Raw genomic sequence first — 19306 nt, 5'->3', positions numbered from 1 at the left:
TTCCTCTCTCCTCGCTGACTGCTCTTCCACAAGCTCAGAGGGACCTGACAGAACAAAATCTGTCTCCTTCCTTGGAAGATCTGCTCTGCTCACCAGTTCCCTCTCTGGGAGAGAATACAGTCCTTGAGAGAAAATGACAGAGAGACTCCATAGCATAGGTATTTGTATCTCTCTCTCTCTCTCTCTCTCTCTTTCTCTCTCTCTCTCTCTCTCTCTCTCTCTCTCTCTCTCTCTCTGTGTGTGTGTGTGTGTGTGTGTGTGTGTGTGTGTGTGTGTGTGATAGAATGGGAGAGAGGAAAGGAAGGGGTGTCAAAGTCTAATTTTCCTGATGGGGTTATAATTTTTGCTCTCCTCCAGAAAAAGAACAGCCTTTAAACAGAAACAACTAAGAAGGAAATTTTTAGCAACTATTCTTGGAGGGGGGGAACAAGATGCAAACTGTAAAGCCTCATTCTATCTGTAGACAACTACATAGTTTTCGGGGAACAATACTGCTGGCCTTCACAGTGAGAGAACCTCAAGACCAGTAGATTTTCTTTCCACTTAGAAGCATAATGTGTGACTCTGTTTATCCATACAGTACACAGAGACCCAAGCCAGCTCAGAAAGGGGCATTGCAGCCAGAAGACCAGGAGCCATGGGGTCTCATAAGACATGAACTTTGTGTCTGTGTCAATGCCCGTGGTTTCTGGAGAATCAGCATTGGACCTGAGATGAACCCTAACCCCACTCCCTTGGGTAGCCCACACAGAAAAGGGAGAAACCTGTATGTGTTTTACTGAGCATTTTGTTTTTGCAGTGGTTGACACTCTTCTAGGCACAAATGTCATCTAAATAGCTTTCCCAAATTTCTTTAAATTAGCAGATATTAATAGCATAAGGGGGATTCATTGTGATAATACTACAGATACATACAATGTACTTTAAGCAAGTTTATATCCCTCCATTATATTTCCTTAGGCTCCTCCTCTCTCCCATTTTTCAAACAGTATTTGGTGGGTTTCATTATGACACACACATATGAACCATATAGTATTTGACTTTTTGAGCTTGGTATATTTCACTCAACATGCTTTCCACTTTCAATAACATTATTTCATTCTCTGTGGCTAAATAATACTATACTTTTGTGCACTAAGGACTTACTGCTATTTTCCTTTCAAAAGGGAAGAAACTGAGGCAAACAAACATTATCCAGCTATTTATTCAATATTTCCTGCTACTACTACTGTTTGTACATAAGTTACCTGGGCAGCCACTGTTCTGAGCACTTTATATATTATTTCTTTTCAACATCTTTCTAGCTTGTCTGAGTGGTAGTAATATCATCTCCATTTATTTTCTAGATGAGAAAACTTTCCAGAGAGGTTAAGCAAATTAGCTATGACCTTTTCTTGTTTTGTTTTTGAGCTCTTATGCATTTTATAACATTGCCTCTTACTATTATATCCTAATGCCGATGGAATTTCACACCACACTACAACACCCCATTGAAAAATCCAATTTGAATCATTTGAAGAGTGCTTGAGACTCAAAGTCAGAACTTAGCTGTAACCATTCCTTTCTATACAAGTTGGCTGTGTGCTTCGGGCACAATACCTAACATCTCTGATCTGGTTTCGTCATCTGCAGATTGGAGGCTTAAGATTATGAAGGTCAGCTTGTATTATGAGTTGGAAGGCACAGTTAACAATGCAGGTGCCAGTATCTGAGATGAGAACTTAATATTTGAACTGAGGTATCACTTCAGCAAAATGTTGATTTGTGTTCGGACAGGGTCAGAGGAAAAGCCTTTAAAAATCCCATTAAGAAGATTCTTAGGCTCCTCAGACATCAAATAAGTCTGGCAAAACAACATTTTAATGATTTAAGGGTAAACGAATCAGAAACACATGGACTACATTTCTCTTGCAATACACCAGGGTTTTGAAACCAAAGGAAAAAAGAATTTGGCAAAATGCACACAGTCCTGTGCACACACAGCTCTGCCCGGTGGAGATGTCCCGAGATTCCCACAGCCACTGAGTTCTCCCTGGATTTAGGTCTCACATTAGGACATGCATGTGTCCTTTGTTGTGGCTCTGGGATCGGTGGTGAAGAGCTTGAGGGACACAGAAAGCCATCAGCTTCATCTTGTAAAGTGTCACAGAGCAATTAGTCCTCCTGGAATAGTTTCCTAGCCATGTTTTCTCAAGACTGCCAATGTTCAATGGGAGGCATGTAAAATATGTTTTAAGCCAAAGTTCTGCCAATATACAGCAGATCTGGGATGTGCGCTTCCCTGGGCCTCAGCCAAAGCTCAGACAAATATGCATGAAAACAGTGACAGTTGCAGCTCCCTCTCCCTTCTCGAACAATCTGGACTCAGGGACAGTTTCCCTTTGAGTTGATTCAAAAAGGCAGACATTGGTGATATTATTCTGTGTTTTGTTAATACAGCCCAGGGGATGGGAGGGATGGAGGGGGTGCTGATCTGGAAGGGGGGGTCAACTAGGCACCAGAGTGTATGAGACCCACCCCCACTCCCCAATCAAACCAGGTTTTCTGGGGGCAGGCATCAGTTTATTGTTTTGTAAAATCTGAGGACTGGGCTCCTTTGAGTTCCCTAAGCATGTTAAGGTAGTTGAGAAGAGGGGGGTGAGGAAGGAGGGAATACAAAGCAGACAGGCAGGTGGATTGCTTTGCCAGATAACAGCTCAAGGAGGTAAGAAAGGTCCCTTATAATCGGCACTTGCTTCTTTTTCCGTGGTCATTAGTGTCATCCTTACTCATAATTCAGTCATAGATATTCAGAAAAGTAATATACAAAAGAAAAGGATTCAATTAGTTTTTCACAAGTTCAGCAAAAATGGTCGGAAATGCATAGGAGGAAGTAATAGGTTGCTTAGAATCATCAAAGTGTGGAAAGACCCCGGTGGGCTCCTTGTCCCCAGATAGTAGTCACAAAAGCCATAGTAACTCTAGCTACCAAGTGGGGAAATGCTACAGCTTTCCTGTCACTGGAACACTTTGGTTTACATGTTCTCCCAGAGCATTTAGTTTATAACTCCTGAGTGAGAGTGTCTGGAACTCTATGAATGTGTCAGAAAATGCAAAGAATTCCGTCAGTGGTATTTTACTTTTTTTATTTTTAGCAAGGCCTCAACTCCAGGATTCCAATGAATATTTAAGACACAGATAAAGAGCTCCAGTCACCAATAAATAGTATCTTCAAAGCTAAAGCTTCTCCGTTTACCAGATTATCAGAGTAATGTAAGAACTTGAAAAAAAAAAAGTCATTCCATGAGCTTCCTCCCAGGAAATTCAACTCAGAGAATCCAGGTAAGGGTGCCAGAACCTGTGATTTTAAAATTTCCCTGGCTTGATAATGTCAACTAAAGCCCTGCTCTTTGCTTTCATCCAGCAGACTTCTGTTCCTTCCAGTGTACTTTGAATATTCATGAACAATGGCATCATGTGATGACAAGATTTATTTTCCTGTAAAGGAGAAAAACCACTTCTGTTCAAAAAGTAAGCTATTTGGCAACGATACATGTTGAATTTTTTTTTTGTGCTCTCCTCCAATCAAATACTGCTTTGAACTCCTAGTATCTCTGCATATATATGTTGGCCTTTTAAATTCTTTTTATATTTTTATTAGAATATATTAGTTGTACAAAGAGGTTTCATTATATTTCCCTACATGCATACCACATCTTTTGATCAAATTCCCTCCCTTTAATATTCTTTTTCACTCCCTATCCCCTTGGACATATAATTTTAACAGGCTTCATTATTTTACTTTCATACATGTATATAAAGTACTAACCATATTCAGCCTTCCCCCCTTTACTCCTTCCCTCCTCCTCATACCATCCCTCATGCTATCCCTGTTTTGCATTCCTGTCATTCATTTTTCAAGACTAGATTCTACATCTGAGAGACAATATGGGGTAGATATTTGTCCTACTCCATTTGGCTTATTTCTCTTCATGTGACAAACTCTAGTTCCATCTATTCTCTTGCCATATATTTGGCTTTTAAAGAGGTGACTCAGTTAAAATGTGGTGTTTGACATGGGCTCCAGTTTAATATAATGAGCATCTTTATGAAAGCGAATGAAGACACTGACACAAATGGGAGATCATGCGGAGACACAGGGAGAGAACAGGCATCTGCAGATCCTGCCTAGAATCTAAAGAAACAAACTTGCAGAACCTCGATCTTGGACTGCCACTACCTAGAACTGCTTGAGTACAGATTTCTGTGGTTTAAACACTCACTTACCAAACTCCAAGTCTGTGGTATTTTGTTACAGCATCCTGAACAAATAATATTCTTTCATACCTTCCTTACCATTGCACATTGATGTCCATTTTATACCAATCATACCAATTATAGTACTGCCCACTCATATGATCACCTCCCAGAAGTTCCCAGATGCTAAGCCACTTGGTCAAGTAGGCCATCCCCAGAGTAGGAAGGAGGAGGCCGCAGGAAGCAAGCATTTAGACTGGGTCACCCTGTGGGAGACAGAACTCTGATCAGGGCAAAGCTGGGGTCCACACTTCCCTAACACCCCACTGCTGTGTCTTAACCACCACTCTCTCTTCCCAAGCTCCCTCACCCTTTCCTCACTTGGGCTATTCTGTATCCTCCTCCTTTCTGTCATGGTCCCCTCCTTCACACCTATCATAAGAACCCATGCAGGTGCCTGGAAACAACGTTTGCCTCTCTTTTCAGTTCCACCTGTCTCCCTGGGTGACCTGGGGCTCTCAGTACCTCATTGATGAAGTTTTGGTTTTGATTTTCCAAAAATTAAAACAACCCCAAATTCTCACATCGAAAGGATCTACTAAGCCCCAAGTGGGACACAGTGGAGATGTTACTCCCAGACTTTTGTGCTAACATTTCAACATGTTGTGCACAAAAAAACCTTACAAGTTAATAGAGGAAAAAAATAAGGCACATTTTCTTTAAAAATTTTTTCTTATTGTTATTATAAAGGTGATATACAGAGGGGTTACAGTTACGTACTTTAGATAAAGAGTACGTTTCTTTTTTAACAATGCCACCCTTTCCCACTCTCTCCCTCTTTCCCAGTTTTCCCCTCCCATTCCCACCCATAAGTTGTGTACTTCATTTTCAACATAGTGTCTAGTGACTACCACTGTTGCATTTGTTCACCCCAAAAGTACAATTGGTTTTCTTTTTTTTTTTTTTTTTTTTTTTCCAGTCCTGGGGCTTGAACACAGGTCCTGAACACTGTCCCTGGCTTCTTTTTGCTCAAGGCTAGCACTCTGCCAACTTGAGCCACAGCGCCACTTCTGGCCTTTTCTATATGTGTGGTGCTGAGGAATCGAACTTAGGGCTTCATGTATATGAGGCAAGCACTCTTACCACCAGGTCATATTTCCAGCCCCCCAAAAGTACATTTTCTAGAAATGGATGAATGACAGACTAGGCAGGAATGAAGTTGGAGTAAGGATATATTCGGACTATAAAATTTAACCTTTTTAAGCTCCTTTCATAAGTAATTGCTGGAGGAAGTACTCCAAGAGGAAGATGAATAATGTTGGAAGTATGTGGAGCAATGGATATACACTCATACAATGCATGTGGGAATACAAAGTACCCTGGGGGTATTCATAAAATGAAAACATATTTGCCTTGACAGTAATTTTACCTTAAGATCTGTCTTATAAACACTCTCATGCATACATGTATTTTTATTGTAGCATTACTTTTAAGGAGAAAGTAGGCTTTGGTAAAGAGTAACTAAAATACCATGGCATAGCCATAACATAAAATAGTAAGCTATAGCTAGAAGTCATGATGAAGATCTACAAAGATCAATGTGGATTTAGCTCCAAGTCTTTTTGTTGAATCAAAAAGGGCAGGTTGAATAATGATGCATATAATAAGGTACCTTTTATTTAGTAAATCAATAGACTCATTGAACAATAGATATTTTGTTCACATCTATGATATGTATGTGTTATATATACGTGTGTGTGGTAAAAAATATGGAAAGAGTTATATCAAACATACATAACCAAAATGTGTAGAGGGGATTTTATTTATATTTTTTCAAGTGTAGACAGGCTTACTTATTTACAATTATTTACTATGAGTTAGTAGTTTTCTCTATCAATAATTTATTTACTTATTGACTTTTTGAAACAACGTCTTAATAGATAGCCTATTCTGACCTTGAACTTGAGATCTTCCTGCCTCAGCCTTTCCATGTACTGGGATTATAAGCAGGTGTCATCACACCCACCTGATGTGATTTTATCCTTAGCTGTAAGACTACAAAGACTTTAGGGCTAAGCTTTGTAGGTCCCAGTCAGAGACTTGGTTGCATTTTCAGTACAACAGGCTTTCACTGATGCCTTTTCATCAAGTTTTGGTGCGATGTACATTTACAAAAGGCCTCTATGGTGCTGGGTGCTGGTGGCTTGCACCTCTAAATTCTAGCTACTCAGGAGGCTGAGACCTGGAGATTCACAGTTCAAGGTTATCCCAGAGAGAAACGTTTGTGAGATTCTATCTCCAAAATAACTAGCAAAACACTGAATGGAGATGTGGCTAAAGTGATCGAGTACCAGCTAAGCAAGCACAAAACCTTGAATTCAAACTCTAGTACCAACATAAATAAATAAATAAATAAGCAAATACAATAAATGAGAAAAAAAGATCCCACTGGGTGTGATGGAGGATGGTTTTGAGTGTGGGAAGCAAGAGGAGGAGTTAGGAGATTGTGGTAGAAGCTAGAGTCCAGGCCCACTTGGCCATTAGGCATAATGGACAGAATTTGGGCCCATGAAAATGTTTAATTTATTTTAAAATTTGAATAAATTATTAATAAACTGATCTTATATTGCTTATATGTGCTAATGGCATAGCACTAAAACATCATTTCATATATATACACATATATGTATATATGCATATATATGTGTAGATATGTACATATATAATACACATACATATACATACACACATCTATATATGAAGGAGATTATGAAGGCTGGAGCAGCCCTGGGTAAAAAGAATGGATGGTCCAGAATAGCAACAACATGTGCAGGAGCCAAGAAGGGAGAGGCAAAATCTATTCTGTCAGTAGAAAAGCCTAAAATTGGCTATAAAGAGCATGAAATGAAGAACAGAGTGAGATCAACGATGGGACTCAGAATTCTAACCTGTGATCAGGAAGTGGTGTGTGTGGTGGAAAGAAGGGACCAGAGAGTAGAGATCTTTCAGTGCTGGGCTGCGCCTAAAACCTTAGCAGGTAGGACAATGATTCTCAGGTAGGCTGAGCATCAGAACCCTGTGGGGAACTTTACAAATAAATATTTCTGGCTGGGTATAGTGGTGCATACCTACAATCCTAGTTTCTTGGGAAGCAGAGATTCAGTGGATCACAGTTCAAAACTTGCTTGGACAAAACACTAGAAAGACCAAATTTGAACCAATATCCTAGATGCAGGAACACATGACTAATTCTACCTACCCAGGAAGCATAGAACAGATTTCCATCAAGGCCAGCTGGGCAAGAATATAAGGTTATTCAAAATATAACTAAAAATAGAAAGATAAGAGGCATGGCTCAAGTGATAGAATTCCTACCTAGCAAGCAGGAGGCCCTGAGTTCAAATATTAGTATTAAAAATTAAAAATAGAAACAAATTTCTGCAACAACCTCCATGCCAACTGACCTAGAATCTTAAGAAAATAGACTAGAATAGAGGACTATTAGGCAACACAGAAAAAGCAAAAAAATTTTTTAATGGGAATGACATGACTAGATAATACTTTTCAAAATTGAGGTAGGAGAAACATTAGAACTTATTGGCACAGGTAGGAACATTCTGAGTACAGTTCCAAGTGCTCAGTGTATTAAAGAGAGAACTGATGAGTGGAACTGCATCAACTAATACGTGTCTGCACAGCTAAGGAAATCATTACTAAGCTAAAACGGCAGCCTGCAGAACAGGAAAAGATCTTTGCTACTGTTCAACAAGGGCCTCATATCCAGAATACAAAAGGAGCTCGAGTCTCAATGACCCATCCCCCCAATCAATAACTCAATTAAAAAATGGGCAAAGGAACTAAACAGAGACTGCTCAGAAGAGAAAATGCTTAACATCCATGGCTATAAAGGAAATGCAAATCAAAACAATATTGAGATTCCATCTCACCTCAGCAAGTTTGGCCAGCATTGGGAATTTGTATCATAACAGATGCTGGTGGGGATGTGTGGAAAAAGGAATCCTATTACACTGTTGGTGGGAATGTAAACTAGTGCAATGGCTCTGGAAGGTGGTTTGGCGATTCCTCAAAAACTAAACATAGAACTGTCTTCCCATGCATGGATATCACTCCTGAGCATCTACCCAGAAGTCAGGAGACAGTAAAAGGACTTGCACGTTTTTACTGCTGTACTATTCACCATAGCCAAGTTATGGAAACAGCCCAGATACCCTCCAAGGGATGAATGAGCTGAGAAAATGTGATATATATACACAAAGGAATTTTACTCATCTACTAGAATCGATAATATTATGTCATTTACAGGGAAATGGATAGACCTAAAATCATGCTAAGTGAGATAAATCAAACTCAGAGAGAAAAATAGTGCATGTTTTCTCTCATGCGGAAGTTAGATCTAATATACAAACATGTACGATAACATATACTAGGTTTTATGCCTATATGTGCAAATTAACTAAAGATAGTTTCCTTAGGGGAGAAGTCCAGTGGTGTAACTCTTTGAACAACTAACAAAAGGTTTAACCAAATGAATACCAGGGAAGCTGAACATGTTCTGTGGAGGAGGACAAAGAGACAGGAGGCACATGAATGGGGAAAGGAAGAGATTGCAAATGCAATCACTATATTCAGTGTATACTATGTAAAAAGTGATCTATGTAACTTAGGGAGGGTAAGGTTGAGATGGTGAAGAGATGAGAAAGAGTGATGAAAAGGGTGACAATGTACTCATATCAACTTCTGGAATTGAAATTTCCCACAACTACTTAGTAAAAATAAATAAATATATCTTTTAAAAAACCTTACTGATAGCAGAATGGGAGATGGGGAGGAGATGAGCCCCCTCAGCACCCATTAGGGAGCAAATCACTTCTCCTGTCCTGGGCCTCCCAGCCATCCCCATCCTCCACTCTGGGAAGGATGTCAGGAAGCAAAAGTCATATGGGAAGAACTGGAGGGAGCTCCAGGCTAGACAATCTGGAATGGATTCTGGCCAAGGGCCAGGCCATGTGGTGCACGTGGGCCTAGTGGCCCTCAGTGTTTGCTTGCCAAACCACAGGGCAGATTTAAACACTTTCAGTTGTCACAATACCACATGCCTGGATGACAAGGCTTTTTAAAAAAGCTGCTTTAAAAATAAAAATACTTTGTCACAGAAAAGCACCTTAAGGAAGTAGCTATTTCTTAGGCATATTACACACACACACACACACACACACACACACACACACACACACAGTGGAAAATATACATATATAATGAAAGCATATATATAACATATATATGTGACATATATACGTATGATGTTGTTGTGGTGCCAATTTTGGGGCTTAGACTCAGGGCTTGGGCACTGTCTCTTAGCTTTTTTGCTCAAGGTTGGCACTCTACCACTTAAGCCATAGCTTTACTTCCAGCATTTTAATGATTAATTGAAAGTTAAGAATCTTACACCCTTTCCTGCCTGGGCTTTCTTTGAGTCCCAAATCCTCAGATCTCAGCATCCTGAGTGGCTAGGTGTGGGCCACCAGTATCCAGCTTTCTCAAATATTTTGAGAATATTTTGTAGGTTATAGTTAACTATAGATTCCCAATTGTACAATGGAACTCTTGAATTTTTCCTCTTGGAGAGTTAAACATTTATATCCCTGTATCTCCCTCCCTACTCCATCTCCTACTAGTTAAATTGCTTCTGCTTCTGTGAGTTGAACATGTTAGAATGTACACACAGGTGAGTTCATTCAGAGCTGTCTTTCGGTGCCTGATTTAGTCCTCTGAACATAGGGCTCACTTATGTTACCACAAATGGCAGGATTTCTTCTATTTATTTATTTTGGTGGTACTAGGTTTGAACTAAGGACCTTACACTTACTAGACAGGATCTCTACCACTTGAGCCACATCTCAGCTCTTGGCATTAGTTATTTTTTTCATAAAGTCTTGTAGTTTTTGCCCAGATCCAGCCTCCAACATTAATCCTTTTACCTATGCCTCCTTCTTAGCTAAGATCATGGTATGAACCACCACACCTAGTTTGTTAGTTGAGATGGGATCTATACACATGTATCATTATGCCCTGCCATCCTGGGGCTTGAACTCTGGGCCTGGGCTTTGTCCATTAGTATTTTCTGCTCAAGGCTAACACTTTACCACTTGAGCCACAGCTCCATTTCCAGCTTTTTGGTGGTTAATTGGAGATAAGAGTCTCTTGGACTTTCCTGCCCAGGCTGGCTTTGAACCTCAATACTCAGATCTCAGGCTTCTGAATAGCTAGGATTACCACTGTGAGCCACTGGTGGTCAATCTTTCACTTTTTACATCCTCTCTCTCTCTCTCTCTCTCTCTCTCTCTCTCTCTATCTTTCTCTCTCTCTCTCTCCACCCCCCCCACACTACATCTTTATCTGCCAGTGGACTCTTAGGTTGTTTCTGTATCTGGCTATTGTGAATATTCTTCAATAAACATGACAGTGTAGATATTGCTTTGATAAACTAATTTCATAATTTGAATAATAACATAAAAAGTACAATTGCCTGGACTCTATGGTACTTTGAACCTTCATTCTATTTTCCACAATGGCTCTACCAATTTGCTTGCCCAGGAGCAGTATACACAAGGCCCTTGTTTTCTTCACCCTGTCAACATACTAGTTATCACTTGTCTTTTTAATAATGGTTGTCTGAAGAAGTGTGAGATGATAACTCATTGTAGTTTTGAGACAGGATGTCTCTACATATTCCATGTTGTCCTGGATCATTGCATGTTGTCTAGGTGGGCCAGAGCTCATGATCCTGCTTACTCAGCCTCTCCAGTAGTGGTATTATAGGTGTGTACCACTATGCTTATCCCCATTTGGGAATACCTCTGTCAAGGTCAGTTCCCTACCCATGCAATTAAGACTTAGAGGCTTTCCAGATAGGGTGGTCTCGAGGATCTCCACGGAATTGGGTTACATGCCCTCTGCTGAGTGTGCAGGGGTGTCTGCAGGTGCTGAGCCTGATACCAGGGGCCTGAGTGGGCATGGATCTTTTTTTGTTCCTGGGGAGGCAGGACAATAAGTTTGGCATGGAGGGACTATTTCAGCCTTTTCTATTTGGATCCTTTTGGTACCTGTATGTAACAGGTAAGAAACAGCTGTGGTTTTTCTGGGTCCCCGGGAAAGGTTTCCTTGGGTCACTGGGCAGGGCCCCTGGGAAGGCAGGGCCACTCTCAGACTACAGAGGGGAGGTTGCAGAGCTAAGCTATGGAGCTAATTTAGCATTTTGTCTGGAACAAAGATGAGCCTTTGTTTCTAGAATACAAGGGGTCGTCTCTTCTTGTGGAGCCCTGGATCTCAAAGTCCCCACAAGGATATTTTTTGTCCATGTGTGTTTATCAGATTCTTCTTGCTGCAGGGATACAATCAGAGACCAGCATGCTACCCAGATAGCTAACATTTTATGTGGTTATTGATATGATTGCATTTCACGATTTTACAGAGTTTCTAGTATTCTATTTTGTCCTATTCTCTTTTATTGTCTTGGCACTTGTCAAATTTAGTTTTGTGTTTTTAAATTTTTAAAATTTTTATTGTCAAGATGATGTACAGAGGGGTTACAGTTACATACGTAAGGTAGTGAGTACATTTCCTGTCAAACTTGTTACCTCTTCCTTAATTTTTCTCTTACCTTCCCTCCTCCCCAATTACCCACTCCTATTTTCTTTTGGCCTACTTTGTTCTTACATTTTTTTAGATTCATTTAGATTAGAATTTGTGTATTTGTTTTTATGTCTTCTGTTAGCTTATTAGATAATTGCTTTTTAATTTTTTCTTCTTGCAGTACTGGGATTAAACTCCAGGCCTCACACACAATAAATACGAAGAGCACTCTCTTCCACCTCCCTTTATTAGCTATTTAGCTTTGTTTTGTTATTTTCTTGTTTGTTTTATGGTTTAACTTAGCATTGTGTAACTTCAACTGATAGCATCCTAGTTCAAGTGAACTATAAGAACTGCAAGAATATATTCCTGTTCCATATTGTTAATTGCTATTTAGTGTATAAAATTTAAATGAATAACATGCATAATGTGTTGTTTTTATTTTATTTAAGCAGGAAAACATATTTAGTAAGTTTTAAACTTATTTAGAAAGATTTAGATAGTAAGGAAGAATGTCTCATGCATTTATCCTTGTTACCATTTCTAGTGTTCTTCTTTCCTGTGTGTTCTAGATTTCCATTTGGTGTTATTCAAAAAAGTGTCTGAAACATTTCTGTGAATGTTTCTTTTAATGTGGGTCAGCTGGTGATAAATTTTCTTTCAACGTTTTGTATATCTGGAAAAGATTTTATTCTGTTCATGTTATTCTTTAAAATATTCCCCCAGAAGTAGATGACTCTATATACTTTAGGGGTTAGGAAAAGCATAATTAAAAGAAGAGGTCACATATGTCAATTATGTAGTATAAGCCCAAAGCCCTGTGAGTTAGCACTGTTATTTCCATTGTGCAGACTTTGGTGACCAAGGTTTAGAGGTTCTTATCCAAAGTCATGCATCTAGCAACAGACGACATTCTTGCAATGATAGAGTCTGTGATATTAACCACACTACCCCAATTGCTTATTATGATAAATAGTCAAGGGACACATCAATGGAGACTCCAGGAAATGCCTCATGCTTGTATTTCTGAGAAAAACTTAAGTAATTTAATAGTCATTCCGGGACAATGGCCTAACAGGAAACTCCTGGGGCCCTATGAATCCATATAGCTCCCCAGAGAGATCATCAAAGCTCTTCCATATAGCTAATTGGTCAAGACCAGCCCAAAGTCATTCCCAGGCTCTGAGGAATGGCTCCACAAAATTGAGGGCAGGGGGTACACTTTCCAAATATTTTCAGGGGCATGGTCACACTCCTGATAGAACGAGGAACAGAGATGTAGGCTTTAGCATTGCATTTCCAGTCATCGGTGCTGTTTCTGGTGCAGTGAACTTTTACAAACAAATTCACCTTCGTGGATCTTAGTCCCATTCTCTGTAGTGCTCTCCCAACTTGCCCTTCAGATTTTCCTGATGCTTTGTGAAGGCACAAAGTGAACATTCTTGAAAATTCTCTAAGTTGATGTTGTTTGCCATCACCTTTAGGAAAAAAGGCTTCCTCCTTCACACCTTTTCAGCCAGAAGTGCTTTCTTTAAACTCTCAGAACTGTTAGGTCCCCTATCAAAAGTCACCTGGTGTTACAGGTGCATCTTAGGCTTTTGACTAAGCTGTCAGCTCCTTGAGCAATGCATCTATAAGTACCTCCTTAGCAAATTCTCCAAGGTGACTTACAATATTTCACATAGTCGGGATTGCTTCACAGTCCATGAATGTGTTGAGTCACCTAAAGGGTATCTGAATGGTTATTATAATATTGACTTACATATTTCAGAGACTACTGGTCGCAGGTAAAGATCTATAATCTGATGGGTTTATATTATTTGTATTCCTGTTGATGGGGGGGGGGATTTATTTACTTAGCAGCACTAGGGATTGAACTCAAGAGCTCTGTGCTTGCTAGGTAGGCATTCTACCATGTGAGCCATACACTTTGCCCTGGTTTGAAGAATTTAAAAAATTGTAGCCACTTTTATTGATATACTCCACTGTGCCTAGTTGCAACAGAATGTTACAGTTTTAATAGAAATGCACTCCAAGACTGCTCAGAAAGATTTGGAACACTACCAACCATCCTTCTCAGAGTCAGTATCTCATGAATAAACATGAACACATATACCATGGACCATAAGGACTTTCCTGTGGCCAGTGTCTTTTATACTCATCTTAGCATCCATGCCAGGTCTTAATAGGCAGGTGAGATGAATGCTACTATGACTCTGTCATCCCTACTGAAGCTCTTGCTATCAAGTGGACGTTTGTGAGCATGTCTGAACTGGCTTTCCTTTTTCTAGGCTCTTGTCTTTCAATGCATCTCTGACTACACCCACTGGCAGTCAACCCTTAAGTACAGATAAAAAGTGATTGTGGACAGAATTGTGCTGGAGACATGAACTTGAAGACCAACAGAGCTGGTTATGAATCTGAACTCGAACAGTTCTTAGATGATTGACCTCGGGGAGCCTTTACTCCCTGAACCTCTGACTCTCATTGTGAGCATTGTTGGAAACAGAACAGGAACAATCTCCTGGTACTATATCTAGTGCATGATCTTGTACTTAAACAGTATTACTAATTACTGTCTTTGTCATGATGAAGTACACGGGACTTTGTTCTTTGAACTTCTATTTGAATATGAATAGATTAAGATCTCATTCAGCTCCAACCATTGATAGTTCTACAAATTAACTAATAACCCAAAGACATGGATTATAATTTAGTTATGAGACATTCTCCCGAAAAGCTGTATAGTTACGTTTTTATGTCCAGAAATCTACCAACAGCTGTATCTTGAGAGTCTTTTGGTTCTACACCTTCTGTTTTTTTGTTTTCCTTTTGATGTTAGTACTGTAGTGTGAACTCAGGGCCTCATGCTCATCCTTGGCTTTTTTGCTCAAGTCTGGCAGTCTACCACTTGAGCCATAGCTCCACTTTCAACTTTTTGCTGGTTAATTGGAGCAAAGGGTCTCATGAACTTTTTTGTCCTGGTGGGCTGGTTTCAAAACATGATCCTCAGATCTGTCTCTTGAGTAGCTAGGACTAGAGCCAAAAGCCATCTGCACCTGGCAATTCTCTTTTCTCTTTCTTTCTTTTTCCTTTCTCTCTTTCTTTCTCTCTCTGTCTCTCTTTCTCCTTCCTTCCTTCCTTCCTTCCTTCCTTCCTTCCTTCCTTCCTTCCTTCCTTCCTTCTTTCTTTCTTTCTTTCTTTCTTTCTTTCTTTCTTTTCTTTCTTTCTTTCTTTCTTTCTTTCTTTCTTTCTTCTTTCTGGTTTGTACTCGGGGCCTCATGCTCTTGTTGTTGTTGTTGTTGTTGTTGTTGTTGTTTTTTAGCCTAAGGCTGGCACTCTACCAGTTGAGCCACAACTCCACTAACATCCTCCATCTTCTGTTGGTAGTTATGGAGCTAACTGCAAAAAGCTTCTTCTCAGACCCACAGTGATCAAGTCAGGGGTCTCATCCCCTTCCAGCTATGTTATCTCTAGATTTATCAGAATTTCTATACTTTGTGCATATCATAAAGTGATTTCCAAGGATTTTTACAGCTCTGACATGGTGTTGATTCTCCAGGACCATGTCCTGGCTCATTACTAAAGTATTCCCTTATGACAAGAGAGGCACCTTACAAGGGAAAAAGCAAGATTGATAGAATGTGCTTTTCTCAGCTATCCTATGAGAGATGCATGGTGTAAGGCAAAGAGCCCTGAGCCTGAGCCCAAAGCTATTTGAATGAATGCACATGCTCTAGTCCTGCCTGGGACCTACACATTCTTCTAACTTGTCCACAATGACAGAACCCTAGCCAACTTCTAGCTTAAACTGTACCATACTACAAATGTGAGGGATTGTTACTGTGACTTTTTTCTGGACGTTTCAGAATTCTACAAAGAGACACAATGAAAACATTGTGTATCACTGTACTGAAAAAAAAAAAGAGAGAATATACCAAAATAACTTCTACCCAGTTAGACTTTGGAATAGAAATTATTTACAAAACCAGGCATTTGCTACTGAGCATGTTTTGGTCTTCAATTGAATTCTTTTGAAACTTAGGCTCCATGGTGTAATGGTTCTGGAATTAGTAATAATAAAACATTAGTTACACTTGTGTGTGATGGTTTTATTTAAAACAGGGTGAACTGTTAACTCAATGATGCCCAGAGCAAATGTTAAATCATGAAGTAGAGACCATTGTGAGAGTCCCAGGCTTGTTTATCATTGGTAATCCTAGTTAGCACTAGGGCTGGCCTTTGAGATTCACACAGCCTCCTGCATTTCAGCAAGCAGATTTTCCTTGCTATTTTATCTGAGTCTTAAAATCTTTTGGGGGGATATTTGCCATAAAAACAGTAACAACAACTCCTCCTCCTCCTCCTCCTCCTCCTCCTCCTCCTCCTCCTCCTCCTCCTCCTCCTCCTTCTTATTTTACAGATTTTTCAAACCAGGATTCTCTTATCTCAGCATCCTGAATAGTTAGGATTACAGGTGTGAGCTACTAGTGCCTGGCCATAACTTCTTTTATTCAGAGAAAGATTGACACTCAGAAAAGTCCATTTGTTGTCAATCAGATAACTTGCAAGAAATAACAGAACCCAGGAGGTTATGAATAACTCAATGCAGACAGCAAGGGTCTGATGCCAGGACTTAGCCAGCCTGGGTCATTCTGTTATAGACAGTCCCTGTGTGTAAATGGGAGTAACACCCGTTTCATGAAGGGAGGATATGTAACATGTAGCACAGGGCGGGGCGTTCCCTTAAATGTTACTGATAGTTGTTCTCCTCCACCATCCACAACACTTTCTTCACTTTCTGCTACAGCTCATGGTGTTGACAGACACCATCCTGGGCAACCTCTAACTTGCACAGTTCCCCAAACCATCCAGCAGCATTTCTCCCTACTCTCAGTGTGGAAAGTCCATTTGCCACTTCCTTCCCAGCTTAGATTTCCTAAATGTTTGGGGGCCTTTGCTTTACTCTCCCTCCTTCTTTCTCTGCCCTTGTAGCAGAGATTTCAGCCACATCCCCCTCTCCTTGCCCCCTCACCTTTCTTCCCTGGGAGACAGAATGGGAGTATGTGTCAGAAGGGAGAATGAAACGAAAAAAAGCTGGAGCAACTCTTCTCTCTGCCCCATTTCTGTAGGACTTCTGCTCCCTCCTGGGCTTTTGGTTCTCTTGCTCTTTTGCTCAGAGGTTTTGCCTCAGTCCCTAGGGCCTCATTTCCCTGAAGTCTGCACTCACTCTAGAACCCAAGGAAGTAGTTGTCTAGTCATTGGCTCAAGCATTTCAGCAGCAGGTGGAGATGCAAATCCACTGATTCTCATACCATATCCTGGAAGGACAACTTTAGGGGTTGGGTCCAGCAATCTGTCATACACACACACACACACACACACACACACACACACACACACACACACACACACATACACAGAGTACTGGGGCTTGAACTCAGGGTCTCTAACTCAGGGCCTTTCGTTCTTGCTTGTTGGTTTTTTTTGTGTGTGTTTTTTACGCAAAACTGGTGCTCTACTATTGAAGCCGCATCTCCACTTCCAGCTTTATTGTTGGTTAATTGGAGATAAGAATCTCCAGAGCCTTGTTTGTTTGGGCTGGTTTCAAACTGTAATCCTCAGACCACAGCCTCCTAAGTAGCAGCATTACAGGCGTGAGCCACTAGCACTTGGTTGCACTATGTGTTTTTACCAGCCCCTCAAGGCACTCATACACACAAACAAGCTTGAAGAATTCTATTTTAAGAAAATATTATAAAATAAGCAGAGAGCCTGAGCATTCCACTTAGCTTCTTGCCAAGCCCCATGCGGACTTTGAAGTTTTCAATAAATGCTGTGTGCGTGTCTGGACACATAGGGTAGGGGAGAGGTGGCTGATTCTACTCCGTGGGAGAGGAACAGGCAAAAGCAGCATCAATTTGGACCCGGCACTTGCCATCTACTCTTCTCTTTCATTTTACTTTAAGAATTCTGTAGCCAGGCACAGATGGCTCATGCCTATAATCCTAGCTACTACTCAGGAGGATGAGATCTGAGGATCTCATTTCAAAGCTATCTCCAGCAGGAAAGCCTGTGAGATTCTGAAAAGGCCAGAAGTGGCTCAAGTGGTAGAGTGTTAGCCTTGAGCAAAATAGCTCAGGGACAGAGCCCAGGTCCTGAGTTCAAGCCCCAAGATAAATCAGAAAAAGTGGGGGTTGGGGGTGGATTTTGCAAAGTATCTATTATTTGTTTGTATTTCTAGATGGCGAACCTGAAGAACTGGGCTTGGGAAAAGGATCATAGATTGGAACACAGAGGATGGATCTTGTGTGAAGGACTGGGAGAGAATGTCTTGCTTATACTTTTGCGTTAACAAATGGAGAAGCTGAGAGTCAGAAAGGAGGAAGAGCTTGTCCAAGATCACATGGGAAGTGAATGTTGATGAATTCTTAACCCAGAGCTCTGCCTACAGTGTATCTGTAAATAATTTCTTGGATAGACCTAGAAAAAATTGAGTTAAGTGAAGTAAATCAGTCCCAGAGAGCCAAAGAATGCATTTTTGTTCTCATATGTGTAAGCTAGAACTAATTTATAAATGTACAAATAAAGACATATAGGATTGTATGCAAGTGAGCACCCACATATTAACTGAAGTTTGGGATTTACAGGGAAGAATTTAAATGGTGTAATTCCTTAAAAAACAAATTCACAGTTGAACAAAATGAACCCCAGGAAACAAGTTCTTGAGAGGCATGTGGACAGGGGCAAATGAGGTCAAAGGGAGAGCCTAGATGAATGAAGAGATGCAGACAAAAGAATGAAGTCATAATATTCAATTCATATACTATAAAATTAAGAAAATTGAGAGGAGGGGTTGTGTTAAGAGGTTATGGTGGAAAATGACAAAAGGTGTGATATTGATCAAGACAGATTGTACTCATTGTATTCATAAACTCATTTGTTGACTAGTAACTTCTTTATGCAACCACTTAAAGATAATAAAAATATAATTTAAAAAAGCAACAAATATGCTGGTACAAGGACTTGAACTCAGGGCCCAGGGGCTGTTCCTTAGCTGGTTTACTCAATATACTCTACCACTTGGGCCACTCCTCCACTTCCAGCTTCCTGCTAGTTAATTGGAGAAAAGAGTCACACAGCAGGGCACTGGTGGCCTGTACCTCTAATCCTAGCTACTCCAGAGACTGAGATCTGAGGATCATGGTTTGAAGCCAATCTGAGCAGGAAAGGCCATAAGACGAGTCTTATCTCCAATAAGCCACCAGAAAACTGGAAGTGGAGCTATGGCTCAAAGTGGTAGAGCAGTAGCATTGAATGAAATTGCTCAGGGAGAGTGTCCATGCCCAGAGTTCAAGACCTATGACTGACAGAGAGAGAGAGAGAGAGAGAGAGAGAGAGAGAGAGAGAGAGAGAG

At 40.4% G+C, this 19306-nt stretch overlaps 1 long non-coding RNA gene across 2 annotated transcripts; it reads left to right on the top strand.

The window, feature by feature from the left end:
• The first annotated feature begins 61 nt into the window (after nt 1–61).
• Nucleotides 62–18796, top strand: LOC125351892. 2 transcript variants are annotated; one of them, XR_007211049.1, is made up of 4 exons: nt 62–158; nt 3135–3321; nt 3404–3510; nt 18134–18796. It is a non-coding gene; the product is annotated as an uncharacterized LOC125351892 (long non-coding RNA). The 2 variants fall into 2 exon arrangements; XR_007211050.1 differs by lacking the exon at nt 18134–18796 and adding an exon at nt 14181–14399.
• Nucleotides 18797–19306: the final 510 nt, after the last annotated feature.

The sequence above is a fragment of the Perognathus longimembris genome, chromosome 5, assembly GCF_023159225.1.
Source record: "Perognathus longimembris pacificus isolate PPM17 chromosome 5, ASM2315922v1, whole genome shotgun sequence".
Lineage (NCBI taxonomy): Eukaryota > Metazoa > Chordata > Mammalia > Rodentia > Heteromyidae > Perognathus > Perognathus longimembris.
This window is presented reverse-complemented; position numbering and strand designations above follow the sequence as displayed.